Genomic DNA, 15,630 nt, shown 5'->3' with positions numbered 1-15,630 from the left:
CATGTTTATCATTACATATTATTTTTTATAAATCATTTTAATAGATGTTGTAAGAAGGATGAAACATGTATAGTTAACTTACAATTTTTTTTTTATAAATAAATATAAAGTTTTACAGTTTTTTATTAATTTTACGTATGCGAAATAAGATGTGAAATATGATGAAAACTTATAAAAAGATCTGTGTTTGCTCTGTTTGGGTAAAATAAAATAAAAAAAATAAGAACTAGATGTCATTTTTTATAATTTTTAATATTGTTAATATATTGTTTCAATAAGTGTAATATTGTCGTAATTGTCACATTTTTATGTTCCTGAGAGCTCCTATGGACGTCCTCTGGAGAGTACGCTTTGCTCGTCTATTTGCTGTTACAACGGGATATTTTTAAACCGTCCCGCATTGAGCTTGAGTAGGACGAGATCTTACTGAGAACTCCTACGGATGTCCTCTGGAGAGTACGCTTTGCTCTATTCCCTGTTACAATGGGATATCTTTTAATCGTCCCGCATTGAGCTTGAGTAGGACGAGATTTTACTGAGAGCTCCTACGGATGTCCTCTGGAGAGTACGCTTTGCTCGTCTATTCCCTGTTACAACGGGATATCTTTAAACCATCCCGCATTGAGTAGGACGAGATCTTATTAAGAGCTCCTATGGATGTGCTCTGGAGAGTACGCTTTGCTCATCTTTCGCTGTTACAACGGGATATCTTTAAACCGTCCCGCATTGATTTTGCGTAGGACGAGATTTTACTGAGAGCTCTTATGGATGTCCTCTGGAGAGTACGCTTTGCTCGTCTATTCGCTGTTACAACGGGATATCTTTAAACCGTCCCGCATTGATCTTGCGTAGGACGAGATTTTACTGAGAGCTCTTATGGATGTCCTCTGGAGAGTACGCTTTGCTCGTTTATTCGTTGTTACAACGGGATATCTTTAAACCATTCCGCATTGATCTTGAGCAGAACGAGATCTTATTGAGAGCTCTTATGGATGTCCTCTGGAGAGTACGCTTTGCTCGTCTATTCGTTGTTACAACGGGATATCTTTAAACCATTCCGCATTGATCTTGAATAGGACGAGATTTTACTGAGAGCTCTTATGGATGTCCTCTGGAGAGTACGCTTTGCTCGTCTATTCGTTGTTACAACGGGATATCTTTAAACCGTCCCGCATTGATCTTGAGCAGAACGAGATCTTATTGAGAGCTCTTATGGATGTCCTCTGGAGAGTACGCTTTGCTCGTCTATTTGCTGTTACAACGGGATATCTTTAAACCGTCCCGCATTGATCTTGAATAGGACGAGATCTCATTGAGAGCTCTTATGGATATCCTCTGGAGAGTACGCTTTGCTCGTCTATTCGTTGTTACAACGGGATATCTTTAAACCGTCCCGCATTGATCTTGAGCAGAACGAGATCTTATTGAGAGCTCTTATGGATGTCCTCTGGAGAGTACGCTTTGCTCGTCTATTTGCTGTTACAACGGGATATCTTTAAACCGTCCCGCATTGATCTTGAGCAGGACGAGAGCTCTTACTGAGAGCTCCTATGGACAACCATAAGACGTTTTATCTTGCCAGGACAAAAATGGGATAAAATCGAGATGATCCCGGGATCAATTTTGCTGTGTGGGTAATCACTTAATTTCTATTCGTGACGATAAATTTAAAAAAAAAAGCTTACGACGGCATTTGACGTGCGACGCGCACATTGTGATAACTTTTAATTAGGTTTCGAATCAATCTGCTCTCTTATGAACAAGTTAGATTACTGTTTACTCGGAGTTACGGTTCGCTGCTCATGGAAGAATAGACGCGGACGAGCACGCTGAAAAGATTCGTGACTTTCGTTTTCCTCTGTGTACCGCGTGTACACGCCACGGCGTTGCGTCATCCCGGGGGAAAGGGGAGGCGTCCGTAGACGCGCCGTAAAGTATCGATTCGCTCTCATACGCGGCAGAAGTGAGTCCGGGGACCGGTGCCAGCGCACGTCACTTTCTCCGCAGACATAGAGGCACAGGCCGGCAGAGATGCCTCCGAAGGCGGGTTTCTTCTGGACCCTCGGCCTGGTGCCGTGCGCGCGGGCTTCAGCGGACGACGAGAGTCACGAGATAGCCCTCCCCCCTCCCCCCTCCCTCTCGGTCGTGGATAATGTCTAGTAAAAGTAGCGGAGGAAGCGCGGGGTTCTCTTCCACTCCTCCTCGGTGTTTGTCGAAGGCGCTACTGGAATCCGGCAAAAAACTCGCCGGTCGGCTACCGGCCACTCTAATGCCTCGCTATAATGTGCCACGTTATTTCCAACCGTCGTCGAGCCACGCCGATCCCTCCGGTAGAGGCGTCCTCGTGACACGAGGCTACATTTCGGCCCACATATCATCACCTCGTTTCGGCCGCGATTGAAGAAACGTCTGCGGTGCGCGACCGACGGACTTTCGGGAATCAATTTCCGAGCCCCCCTTATAAGACTTGAATTATTGTTCGAAATCTAATCAGATAAGAAAAGAAAAGCGAGTCTTAAAAATCTTGGCGATAACATTTGGATTTTATAAATTTCAATGAGAGAAAACGATCTCGATTGTTGTTGCCTTTGTGTTTGTTAACGTATGTCGCTGTCGAGTGCCTTGGATCACGTCGCCCGCGTGAGTAATTGAACGCTTTTTTTTTTCCCCGATCTCTCAAGCCGACAATACGGCACGAAGAGATTCGCGCTTCGAGCGCATAAATTCTCGGGACCCGCCGGTCGCGCGCGCCGAGCGGCAGCACAGTGCCGGATTTGGCACTGGAAATACGAACCGTGATTGTGCGCGTCGGGGATGCGGCGGCGACCGAATTGTTACGAGCGCCGCCGGGAGTGAGTGCGCGCGAGAAACGACGACGACGACGGTGCCATAAACTCCGCGAAGGCAACTTGGCACGACGAGTTATGGCAATGATGCCTGGGAGTTCCACGCATGACTCGGCACGAGGCAAGTACCCGGGGCCTTGGGGCCCCCCCCCGAAGTAAAAAAAAGGTGGGGGGGGGGGGAGGCCCGGTCGTTTAGCGTCTGAATGCGCGCCGCTCCGCTACGCCTCGCAAAAACGATCGATCGCTAATTACTAGAAACCGTCCCGATCCTTGATATGTGAAAGCCGATTATATAAAGACGATCTCAAATATACTTAGTAAATCAGAAAGTTAACGGTACACGCGGCGGCCTGCGAGAATGAATCAGCATGGAAATGACACGGGGGAACATATTTGCGCGGTTTGCAAAAATGAATGGCTGGTTATATTTACATTTCCAATTGGATTAGCCGTCTCTCTGCGTAATTTGAGGAGCGGGCGATGTGGGTATAAACTATTTTTCAACAGTTGAAATATTGCAAAGGTGTCTTACAGACGAGCAGGACCCTCGAATTTATTCATCTGTCCTCCGCGATTTGGAAAAAATTTATTATCAATATCTCGCTCCGATAGCGAGCCAGATATCACACGGATCCGGCGAGCACATTTTACTCGGATAATCTTCCAAATTAACACACTTACGTTTGAGCCGGGATTTAATTTATATCCCACTTTATTATAATCCGCGTCCGTGAAACGTACGACTGTATTGGAAACGTCGCGTGTGTTACATTTTCGGAAGTTAACTGTCAGTATTCTACTACCGCTCACGCAAGATTGAATTTCTTAGGCACATAGAGTACACGCGTAATTCGCGGTTCTATCATCACGAACTCTGAAAAGGATCTGGTAGGCCAAGGTAAAGAGGCACACGTAGGGTCGGCTGATGTGGCGTCGATGCCTGGCTTGATACCCCGGGATCACTCCGCTGACGACCGCAGCTCGACCGGACCTCGGGACTCACCGACAGACTTGTCGGCGGTGGTCGACGGTGGTTGATGTTGTTGTCTGAATTATACTCTGATTATACTGCGAGCGCACAGTCGGGTATGATTAAACATTAAACAACGCCATTACGCCGGGGGAGGGAGGAGCGGCGGCGCGGCGAGCCGAGGCGCACGAGACGCGGAACGCCCGTGGTGGACGATGAGGAATAAGGTGGAGGAGGACGAGGGCGAGGGTGGAAGAAAGGGTGGAGAGGGCACGGCAAGAAAGAGAAAGAGAGAGAGATTCCCCTCGTCTTCCCCGGGTGACCGCGGTCGCTCGTGTCCTCCTACGAGTCGAGGATTAGCTTGTAATTCCTCGCGCGGCGCGCCTCGCCGCTGACTATCTTGCCGGGCTTGGCTAGCTCTGCGGCTCCGGCTCACCTAACCAGAAACAGGAATGCCAAGAAGCGTAATTAGCTATTCGCCCGCGAGAGGAGCCTATTTGCTTTACCGCATTCCACACCGCCATTCACGATGGGCGAAGCTGGTCCCGCCGCGCCGCGGAACGATCCTCGTGGCGGGAGCCTCTAACGAGAGATTTGTAGACAAAGAGGTTCATCTCGCGTCATTCCGATGCAAAAAAAAAAAGATCAATTATAGAATCTCCGTTGGACGACAATGGATTTTAAATCGAAACAGAAATTACTTTCAGAATTAATTGGAGAATTGTAATTTGTCTCTGCGACTCGAAGGTGAACGTGAAATACCACTTAATTGGTTTGAAAGAAGATATTGCTCAGGTGTATTAATTTATTCTTATCTTATTAATCGCTCAGTTTGATTAATAATTTTAGTTAAGACAACAACTGTCTCTAAAAATTAAGAAAGCTATTTGACACAATTTTGCCAAATTCTACCAAGTTTGTCATAATGCGTTGTTTAAACCGAGCGTCCTTCTCTTGCCTTGTACGAACGTGGAAACGCTATTTTCCAAGTTATGACATGGAAGGTACGACGGGCCTCGTCGTCGCGGGCCGTACGTGACGTCGGCACATAGTTGTTCGCCATTGCCCCGCAGCTGTCTATACCGTAAATACGGTTAGTTACAGGCAAGCCTCGGTACCGCGTGACCAAGCGACGTGAATTATAAAATAACTCCGCGGACGATTTCAAACGGCCGCCCTTGTACTTAAGGGCGAAGGGCGGCACCGTCCCGAGGAGGGGCGAGAAGGGAGATCGTGACATTTCTAACAGCAAGAAGGATACTTAACGAATCGGTCTCGCTCGACAACGTTGCTCCACAAGGCACTAGTTGTGGCAATCTTCAGTTTGCGACAGTAGTATCGGGTAATCCGTTTCTTACACTGGATATTCAGTTACGAGTTGAGCCTTAAATAATCAGAAAATACAGTGGTACTCCAGGAACAAGAAGTATAGAGATGATTCCCTAGTAGCACAATACATTGACAGTACATTGGCTAATATTGACTAAACATTAGTTATATTAGGAATGTATTGGCCAATGTTTTCTCAATGCAACGCCAATATTGGTCATAAAATATTGGTTGCAAATTAGAATGCAACCAATGTCTAATACAAAAAATTGATTGGTTCAACATTGGCCCAATGTTGAACCAATATTGAACCAATATTACTGCTTAGACAAATTGGCTAAATAAGGTGAAGCGTCTATTTTACAATACTGGACCAATATTGGAAATATTGCCTTTATATTACTACCCAATATTGCGCCAATGTTTTGTGCTACTAGGATTATTACCAAGAGACGCTGTCTTTATAAAAGAAATACAATTTCTGTGTATTGTTTTATCATTACAATTCATTATTAAAAAATAAGATTTTGGTTTTGAAAAAGGCTCATTTAATTTATTTCAAATATATTTTTTTATGAAATGTTAATAGAGTTTTTAAAAAATAAAATTAATTAAGTGAGCCTTATTTGGTCCATCTTATTTATGACTCACAAATAAAAATACCTCTTTTTTCTTGACTTGAAGTACACAAATTCTCGTCTGCATTTCTTTAATAACAAGATCATTATAAATGTTGATCATTAATCCAAGATATTAATACAATATAACGAGCCATTAAAAGACAGTTTGCGAAAATCACATGAGATCGATCGCAATCGCTGTTTTTCTTATTTTGTCGCCAATCAACTGTATGTCATTTAGTTGCCAACAATTTTCAACCGCTTTTCCAACGTCAACCGCGTCTTTTTCCCTCGATGCGACGAGAAACTTAACGATCCGCCGTACTGTCCTAACTCGCTTATAATAACTCCACGGGCCGGTAATGACGATCCGGTCGTCGCATTATTGTTTCTGCGGCAGGTTCCTCTCAGCAATTATTTGGATAATTCACCGGCGCCGTTATTACAATACCGGCGTGACACAAGTCTGTAAATTATACGCTACGATCCAGAAAAAAAATAAACGCAGTGCCTCGACACATCTCATCAAAAAGAAAATATCCAAATTTTTAATCTTTTTTTGGATATTGTTAAAAAAAACAGAACAATTAGTTAGCAATTTATTATATTACCTAAAATAAAAAGAAATGGCGATTGTCTTGCACATAAATTGATTTTACAAAGGAAATATTGAATCGATTGTTGGAAAAAAGTTCAATCTATTTCTGGAGCGCGTTATTATAATTTCTTTTGCGGCACAGTCGATCATTAACACTTACGAGGCGAAGTAATATGAATCATTATAAAATGCGAGACCAAGCATAAGAGAGCCTTAGAAGTGTGCTTCTTTTCACGCCAGGACCATAGGAAGGAATCTTTTTTGGGGTATAAGTCATCCGCTAGACAGAAGAAAGGAATTAAAGATGGCTGTGATTGCCGTTGGATCGTGGCCAGAGACGCCAGACGTAACTAAGTTTTTCGAGCTTCCCGCCGTCGATAGGAGATTCGAAGGCATGGTACGTGAGGAGGGAGGAGGGTAAAGGGGGAGGGGGGGAGGCCTCCGTATATTAGGAATTCATATCTCCGTTGGGGGCTGAGGGGGAATGGAGGGAGAAGCCGAGGTCTCTCAAGTGTGATCAATACGGACTCATTCTTACCAACAGCGATACTCAACTGTACGAAAGAAGGGAGAGCTTTAGATACGAAGGTTGCGTGTTATTCGATAAATAAGGCCGAGGATCGGCGTGGATCCGACGAGGTAGAACGCGGAGTCTTCTTGAGGCTGACAGATTAGCTTGGCAAGGTTGTGACACTCTTATCAAACAGAGAATTATTGCCCGACGCTAACGACGAGGCCCGGGATGTTTTATAGCCAGTATTAATAACAGTTATTTAACGATCAATCATTTCGACGACGCTTCGCTGATGACCGGTTCTACGTCGGTTGACTTAACTTTAACTAATCTCCTCTTATCTCGTGCCGCACGTTAGAGACGGAAACACGAGCGTTTAGGTCACCTCAATTAGATCAAAATTGAACTTCATCATTTCAAATAAAGTCAATCATCTGTTGCGCGAATTAATCGACTTTTGTCGCCTTCGTAACGGTGCGCGAAGGCATGAGAACCGTTATTATGAGACATTTTTCGGGATAACTTGAGGATCTCTCGCTTAATTCTCCGGCCGAACGAAATCGTAGTGAAACGGGTCTGTAAACATACATTAATAACCCGGAGATACGTATCTCGCGCATATCCCGCCCTCGGGGATAAAGAGATACATTCCCCCCATATAAATGTACGAGCGAAGGATTGTACGGAGCTTGTTAAGGAAAATCGAAAGCATTCTCGTATCAATCCTTTCTGCTATTTCCAAAGTATCTGCTCCAGGTTTCCAATTTCCCTTCTTCGAAGCGACTTACATGACCGTCGATCTGGAATACATTCCCCCTTCCCTCCCCCCCCTCCCCTTGCGAGGGAAGGGAAGGATGGAGATAAAGCCCTTTATCTTCCTTTCTTAAATAGGGAATGTAAATCCTAAAGCGTATACATTTTGTTAGGATCTTATCTAATAAAATCTCCCTGTCATTTACCAATGATAAATTTCCGCCGCCAATGCTCTTCAACCACGAAACGACATTATTTTAACTCTATCGCCGCTCGAACGTAAACGCCTCGTGTGGACGACTAGGTGTGCCTAATGTCACTAATTTCGATACTTTATCGCTCGGAGTTAACGAGCAACCGCGATCCGTTTCATTACCCGCCGCGCGCCGTAAATTATTAGCATTATCAGGGCGAGGGCGAGAGGAGATTTTAGTGGCGGGAGAGTTAGGTGTATCCACCCAGACGCCGCGGTCTCTCACATACTTACGTCCCCGGAGAGTTGCAGCGCCTAACGTATAACTAGAGCATTCAAAGTGCAATTTGCAGAAACATCGAGAGCCAAGTGCAATTCTCCAAGCCCGGGCGGAACGCGCGCGGATATCGGCGCGCAGCACCGCAATCACGGACGCTCGTAAAGACCCGCGGATCAAGATAATTACATCGCATACATTAACGCCGGGGATCCCGGGCCCGTGGAAAGTGCGGATTCGCTGCGTTTCCACTGATTCGTTTATCTCAATATTTTCAATCGCGTACGCGTAGTCGCGCGTACGGAGGGGGAAAGCGTTAAAGCGAAACTGTCGGGGAAAAAATCTGCCGTAAGGAAAAAAAAAGGGGGCGGGAGAAACGGAAAAACGTGGAAATAGAGAGATTTGGCGGGAGCGTTAGTGGGAATCTCGAGGGAGGACTGCGGTGATCAAAGTACGAGGGAGTCATTTACTCGGCCATTTTCATACCCTCTCGCCTTGTCCGCGGCTTTTTCCTCTCGTCGGACTCCGCACACGGGGGCCTTACCCTTGCCTGCAATCTCGATAATACTCGACCGGTAAGAGACACGATAGGCACCGGTAACTCGCGCTCTCTCCGCACACCATCGCTTTACGATGCCCGTAGACATCGAATCCCGGACAGTTAAGGTATCACGGTCTGAATAGGCAATAAGGTTTCCGCAGACCACGCGAGAACTGCCGCGAATCGTCCTCGTGTGAACGTGAAAATGAAACGCGCGATCCCGATTCGGCTTTTAGAATTTTCGGCACCTGCTTCGAAAACGTCGCATTTTGGGAGAAACTCGTTTAAGAATCGTTTTTACAAATGTCGACATATATATCTCTATATTATAACTGTCTGTAATTCAACTTAAAATATCTTTGTAACATATAATTCTACAAAAATTGCAAAAATGTCGATACAATTTGAGTTCAAACCGAAGGATTTAATTTTTAAGTAGAATTTGTGAAAAAATATTTAGGTAATTATTTTCACATTATATTAATTTGAAGTTACTAAAAGTAAGGTGCAATTTCAAGCATATATCCTTTAATTATATTCGTAGCATGTTGTAAGAGCGTGAAATACCTTCGAGCGATAAAGCAAGGCGGTGAGCCGATAGAGATAAATAATAAAGTTATGCATAAAATGCTGCGGATAGGAAAACCGCCGGTTATTAAAATACTTGGAAATTGCCTAAAGCTTTGCGAATTCTCGTTGTTGCTACGAACCCGAACGTACCGAAGGGGGGTAATCGAGCGAGTGCCGATGGCGAGCAGTGGTCTGCGAGACTACAATTATTCCGGTACATAGTACCGATGTAATTATCCGTAATTATGCGTTTCTGGCATTGCAAGCACTAAATGATGAATGGCACGGTAGCAAGTAAAGAAGATTCCGTTTCACGCTGGACTAGCTCATAAAGATAGATTCCCATCGGCAAATGGCGGTAATTAAATTCACGAATAACGATAGAACGTTCGCGGCAAATGTGAATCTTAACAAAGTTCAGACGAGAGGCGATCTACCTCTCTTACCGCCCTTAAATTAAACAATGATTAAACAACGAGACGTAATGACGATCAAACCGTATTTACATTCTTTTCTTATCGTATCAAAGAGCAGATTAAAAAGGGGGGAAATCGCACATAAAGGAAAGCAAGCTCTTATTTCTTCCGTGGCCAAATATTCGCTTAAACATAGTTGGATCTGACAAGGGGAAAAAGTTTCCAAAAGGATTCCAGGAGAGACCGTCGCCTATCGACGATATTATACACGAAAAGAAAAAAAAAAGGGTGACGGTGACGGTCGAGAGTATAGAAGACGAGTTCGAAAGAAAGTTCTCCCTCTAGGCACGATCAAAAAGAAGACGCGATCGCTAATAATATCGGTGGAAGCTCAGGAATCCGTAAAGAGGCGCTCGTCTGCGTGGCGAGTCGCCCGTAAATCTACCGGCGTCACCGGCCTGAATACTCCGGCGGTCTATTCTACAGCTTTGTTGTCTGCCTGTTTCGCTCGCCTTCGCGTCGCGTCTTTGTAACGTTTTCGCGCGCGAAAGTGCAGGTTGCACTCAGTAAAGACGGAGGATTCGAGATCGCACAAAAAATATTTAAACTAACTACAGATGGATCGTTACGCTGTCTGAACAGCGTAACAAGTAATTGCGAAGCCGAAAGTCCCGCTGTCGAAATGACAAGAGTCGCCGTCCGACTCGATCGGCGAGAATCTCCCAATTGTCAGCCGAGACACTTGGAGATCGTTCGCGATCAGCTGATCGCAAACGGAACGGACGTTTCCCCTCGTCGTCATTCTCGTCGCGTCAGGCATTGGGAGTCGTACGCGGAGTTGAACGAACCTAAGGCCACCTAAGCCGGCGATAAACGTACAGTCACCGGCTTCTTCGATCGCGGATGCCGATGGAGCGTGTGTGCACCGGCCTCCTCTCATCATCGCTCGGGGCGGAATTCGGCGCGCGCGAAAAATCCGCGGCGACGGGGCAGGACGAGGTACGAGGAACGTAAGGCGAGGGGGGGCACGGGTGGAGGGGGTGCAAGGGGAAGCCGTCGGCTACGCCCCTGAAAAGAGGTGGTCGCCATCCGCGGTAGGAAGGAAGCGCAAATACTGGGATTGGTTCTCGCGTACGCGAGACAGAACTCCGGGTCTCGGTACGCGCGGAGAGTGCCCGCGACGTGACTCCTTCTCCAACCTTACCGGGTCCTCCTCCTCCTCCTCCCCCGCCGCCGCCGCCGTCGCCGTCGCTGTCCTCCGCCACCGCCACCTCTTCCACCTCCTCCCCCTTCTCTTCCTGCAACCGCATCTTGGTGGGGACAGATTCGCTCCTCGCGCGCGCTACGAGCTCGCGTTGCCGCTATACATTTCTGTCCACTTACGCCGGCGTTTCCTCGCCTACCTCGCTCGAGGAAGCCTCAAGGACTCGAAATCGGGAGAAAACGAGATCGACCCACCGGGCATTGAGTGCCCGACGCGTTAACCCTTTAACCCTCGCACGTCAACCCCTTTCCGCGGCTGTGTGAATCACATTGTAGATTAAACTGTTTCACAACTGAATGAGTTCCTTGCTGTTCTAATTTTTTGCCGAATCCTAGGTGGAATAAGGAATTTTACAAAAGAAGTCACGAGATAATGGACATAACAATTCCAAATTATCGAGAAAGCTATGCCGCGACAAAAGCGAATGAATGGATTACGATGTCAAATTCTGCAGAGAAAAATATTGTTTAATACATAAAATATTTGAACTTTAGTTTACATACAGCATAATTACTTGAATTGAAAAAAAAAATTTAATCAAGTTAACAATTTCCTTTCCTTACGTTGGTTCGTGTGACACTACAATTATGTACGAGGACGCGCTCTGTAAGTTTTCGTTCGCGGCAATAAAGAGACTTGAACTGAAAATTGAATTTGTTATCTGTAATGCGGGAACGCGCAAAGGTACAATCGAAGATACTCGCGCTACGAGGTTGATTAGTTCACGTAACTCCCGACAGCTGCTAACGGTTGATGCATTATCGATGGGAGATATCTCATATACACATACACGAAATGAAAATGGCGACGCTGCGCTGCAATCGCGAGGGTGTCGATAGTCATCTCACCTTCTCCCTCGCTCCGCGGGCTTACTGGTCCGCTGATGTTTCCAAGCGTGTTAGCCGTGTAGGAAGTAATATGTCGATAGAAAATCGAAGATATTACCTCCTCGTGTTTATACCGAGTCTCGTGGGAATCGCTACGCGAAGCTGCGGAACGGAGCCGAGAATGGAGCATCAACCCCTCTCTCCCCCACCCGCATCCCCCCGTTCCCACCGCAATTAAACAATTCTAATGAAATTCGCTGACACGTGGAGTATCGGCTTACCTTCGACACGCAGATCGTAATCTCTTCTGCGAATGTATAATCAAAGCTCACCTTCATGCTGATTGGCTGATCAGATTACGTCGGCAATGCTAAGTAGGCATTCGCGGCAGATAATTACGACTACCTGTAATTTTCTCTGCAATTACCCCAACAATGTTCGACGCTAATGCGCGGGGATGATCCGCGCGAGCGTCACGAAAGCGTTTAGAAAATATTATCGTTTCGTGGATACAAGCAATAATAATTCAGTTTAAAATTTTTTTTACCGAGCGTTCGACGAGCCTCTCCCGATGTGTCTCTCCCCTGCTACTTTATTAAGCACAAAGACAGTCTCCCTTTCTCGAAGATGGTCTCACAAACTAGATTACGATCTTCGTCTCCCCGTTGCGCCGTCGGCGACAAAGTACCTTCGTTTAGAGACAGCGAGGCGGCGGCCGTTGAAAACGTAGCGCGGAATGGGGCGGCCATTGTTCGCCGGCGGGACCCCGAGTGGAACGGGAAAGATTTCTGGATGCTGTAACAATTTGGATCCTAGAACACCTGGTCGGGTGGCACTGTCTTGCGATCATGCGGCGGGCATAATACCGCCGAGCCGCAGAGAGAGAGAGAGAGAGAGAGAGAGAGAGAAGGTCCTTCCAAGCACACCCCCGATATACGACGGAAGCATAGATGACAAAGCATTTTCTCGCCCGAAACGCGACACAAAGGGCCCTCCCGATTCCCGGGATTATCCAGGGTGCCCCTGAAGAAAGGCAAGACAGAGAGGAGACGCGATGCTCGCTCGAGGGTCTCGTGTTCCAGCGCGACCTCCTTAATGCGCGCGCGGGTGTCGAATGGCCACTGAATGTTTTTCAAGAATTGTCGGATGAAAGAACGAGAAAGTGAGAGAGAGAGAGAGAGAGAGAGAGAGAGAGAGAGAGAGAGAGAGAGAGAGAGAAAAGTTGGGACCGTCTCTGATTATGCGCATTGATTACGGCCGGAAATCGGTGATGACACGCCCACTCTATTTTCCTAGGCAACTCAACTAAGAGCAACCTCGACGAAAGCACCATTGTCGCGCCCAAACCTCTCGCACAAATTAAAGCACCTCAAACACCTAACCGGAGGTAGAATCGGATCATGCGCGAATCGAAATATACGAGACATCTGTCGGCTGTGATAAACGACTTTAGTTAATAATGATCACGGGACCACGGGACTGCGAGATAGTAGGTCCATTTCTCGGATCGAAATTTTATTCAACCAGCCAAAAATGCCGCCCCCTTCCGCGTCGTCTAGCGAGCGGGAGGAAATTATAATTGAGTTCGGGATTAAAAGTTTGTCCTTATTATGCTCGGTGTGGAGGCACGGGAGAGGAGCGCGGGCTCGGGGAGCGGCGGGGAGGGATCCAGTTTTTACCGGGGCCCCCCCGTCGGGCGCGGAGTCAACCGTCAGCCCGATCTTGATGTATCTCCTCTACCCGAACTTGCCCGTTGGCTTTTCATTCGGCCGGTCCTGCCTCCATTTATATCGCATTACGAGACCCAGCTCCTTGGAATCCACCGTGCGGAGACTGCCCAGAGACCCAGACCCACTGGTCCCCTTGTTTCCCAGCTAAGGCGCTCCTGCACACCGTCTTCGGGATGAGCCAGGTCAGGACCGGGGTCACCAGTTTCCCAAAGTGAAAGAGCGATCTGATGAATTTGAAAGACGTATAGATGTGTTAGGTACCTTGATCTCAACTCGTGACAAGAAATATCGCCACACAAGTTTGCATTGCGCTGGTTGCGCGTTAAATACCAGGAATTCATAATTACACTATAATTAAGCATCCCATCCAATACCATAGCATATCTTATAATACGATAAAATCTGTTTGGAATTTTAATAATAATTTTATTTACAGCGACGATTAAATCGAAAATATAATATTATATAGTTTAACTTAACCAATTTAAAATTCTAAGACGTATTGTATTAGTAATACTTATAAGTGTTTCTCGCCAGATGGTGATTTACGCGTCGAAAAATGTGTCCACTTATTTTTCAAGGCAAATGTTTCTCGCATTAACGTAATGACACTTCGTAACGGCGACGACACTATTATTTCTCGAAGTAACAGGCTCACCGCCAGTGATCAAGAGGAGTTTAATGATCATCCTCGGATTGTCTTTGGGGGGTTACGAGTCGAGGTAAATTGGATCCCAATTTTAGCGAGATGACAAATGACTCGCGAGTCTATGGGAATGTTTAATGCGGCACCATCTGTGCTTCGGGCTAGTGCAGGAAGCAAAACGTGATGTTTCGCGCCGAAAAGAAAGAAAAGAAGGAGAGAGAAAGAAGTTGCGAGAGGAACTGGATAACGAAAAAAAAAGAGATAATGCGAGCAAAATTGATAATGCCGCCGGATGTAAACCATTACGTTCCTCCCTCCACACCTCTCTCTCTCTCTCTCTCTCTCTCTCTCTCTCTCTCTCTCTCTCTCTCTCTTTCTCGTCTACTTTTGAAATTTTGGCGACGGTATTTCAACCAAGAGGGACGTGCGAAATCGATTCGCGCCTCGATATTTTCTTAAAGTGCAAGCACAAAAATCGCGCGGTCTACGCCTGCTAAACCGGTTTGCAAAAACGACGACGTAATGGTAGGCAACGAACGAGGGTGAACTTCTTGTTCGCGAATTTTAATCCAGCTTGTTTTGTACCACAACGCTCGCTATCAGAAACCTGTTAATTTGCTGTCAACGCACGAAGGGAGGGTCATTTTGTGCTGTTGCCCGCAACAAGGCTGAATTTCTTACTGTTTCAAGGCAACAACGTGTGATTAAAGTCACCGGACATATGTTAAGAATTTTGATTCGACATCAATAAACAAGAGCTCATCTATTAAATAACTCTTCCGAGATAGTAATTATACTACGTTTCAATTGAAATGTAATAACCGTCCGTCTAATATAAACGTAAATGCTGTTTGCACACCGTGTATAAAGGAGGACAGTTATTAAATCTTAATGTTCTCACTTTGAAACCTAAACATCTAATATGGAATGCAACTTGTTTGCGTTCGAGCGTAAAGTAATTCAGGGTCGATCTGATCAACTCGGCAGCTTCATTGTTTTTCTTCGGAATTATATCCAAGCCCACGGTGAGGGTCAGGGACGCGAGATGAGGACTCGCGATTGACGCGGCCCGCACGGGACTTTTGAGCGTACTTCAACGCAGACGGAGCACCCCGTGAGATTTTGGGCGGCTGTCCATCGGTCGGGGCTTCGTTACGTGACTCTGCGCCGCGATCCGCCTTGATTTACGCGGTGTTTATACTTATTTATATTTTTAATGTTTAGCGCATACCGCAATGATCTATGACTCGCATTAACTGACTCTTGTTAAACAGGGCCCCCGAGGCCAACGGTTCGACGATTCTATGGTCCTGGGTGCCGGGTGTGCTCCCTTCCTCCATTCCGGCGGACTTCCCTTCGTCTCTTTCTTTCAAGAGAGCTGTCCTCTCACTCTCCCTTTCTCCCTTTCTTTTTCTTCCTTGAACCGCGCTTCTCTCATCCCGCTTTCCTCGCCCCTGCTCCTCTCCCCCCTCTTCGTGTCCTCTCGCCTTGCAGCGCTGACCGCGCTCCATGACCTGACCCTTCATAAACTAGGGC

At 46.4% G+C, this 15,630-nt stretch overlaps 1 protein-coding gene and 1 long non-coding RNA gene across 5 annotated transcripts in view; one reads left to right on the top strand and one right to left on the bottom strand.

Moving 5' to 3' along the window:
* The window catches only part of LOC105833580 (zinc finger homeobox protein 4), a 101,796-nt gene that overhangs the window by 25,085 nt on the left and 61,081 nt on the right, over positions 1-15,630 (top strand). The window lies entirely within an intron of this gene.
* The window catches only part of LOC118645980, a 70,349-nt gene continuing 54,803 nt past the window's right edge, over positions 85-15,630 (bottom strand). The window contains exon 2 of the long non-coding RNA XR_004963612.1: positions 85-13,672. This is a non-coding gene — a long non-coding RNA (uncharacterized LOC118645980). The remainder of the gene's footprint in view (positions 13,673-15,630) is intronic.

Source organism: Monomorium pharaonis, chromosome 6 (genome assembly GCF_013373865.1).
Source record: "Monomorium pharaonis isolate MP-MQ-018 chromosome 6, ASM1337386v2, whole genome shotgun sequence".
NCBI lineage: Eukaryota > Metazoa > Arthropoda > Insecta > Hymenoptera > Formicidae > Monomorium > Monomorium pharaonis.
Note: the sequence above shows the minus strand (reverse complement) of the source record. Positions and strands in the feature narration are given on the sequence as shown.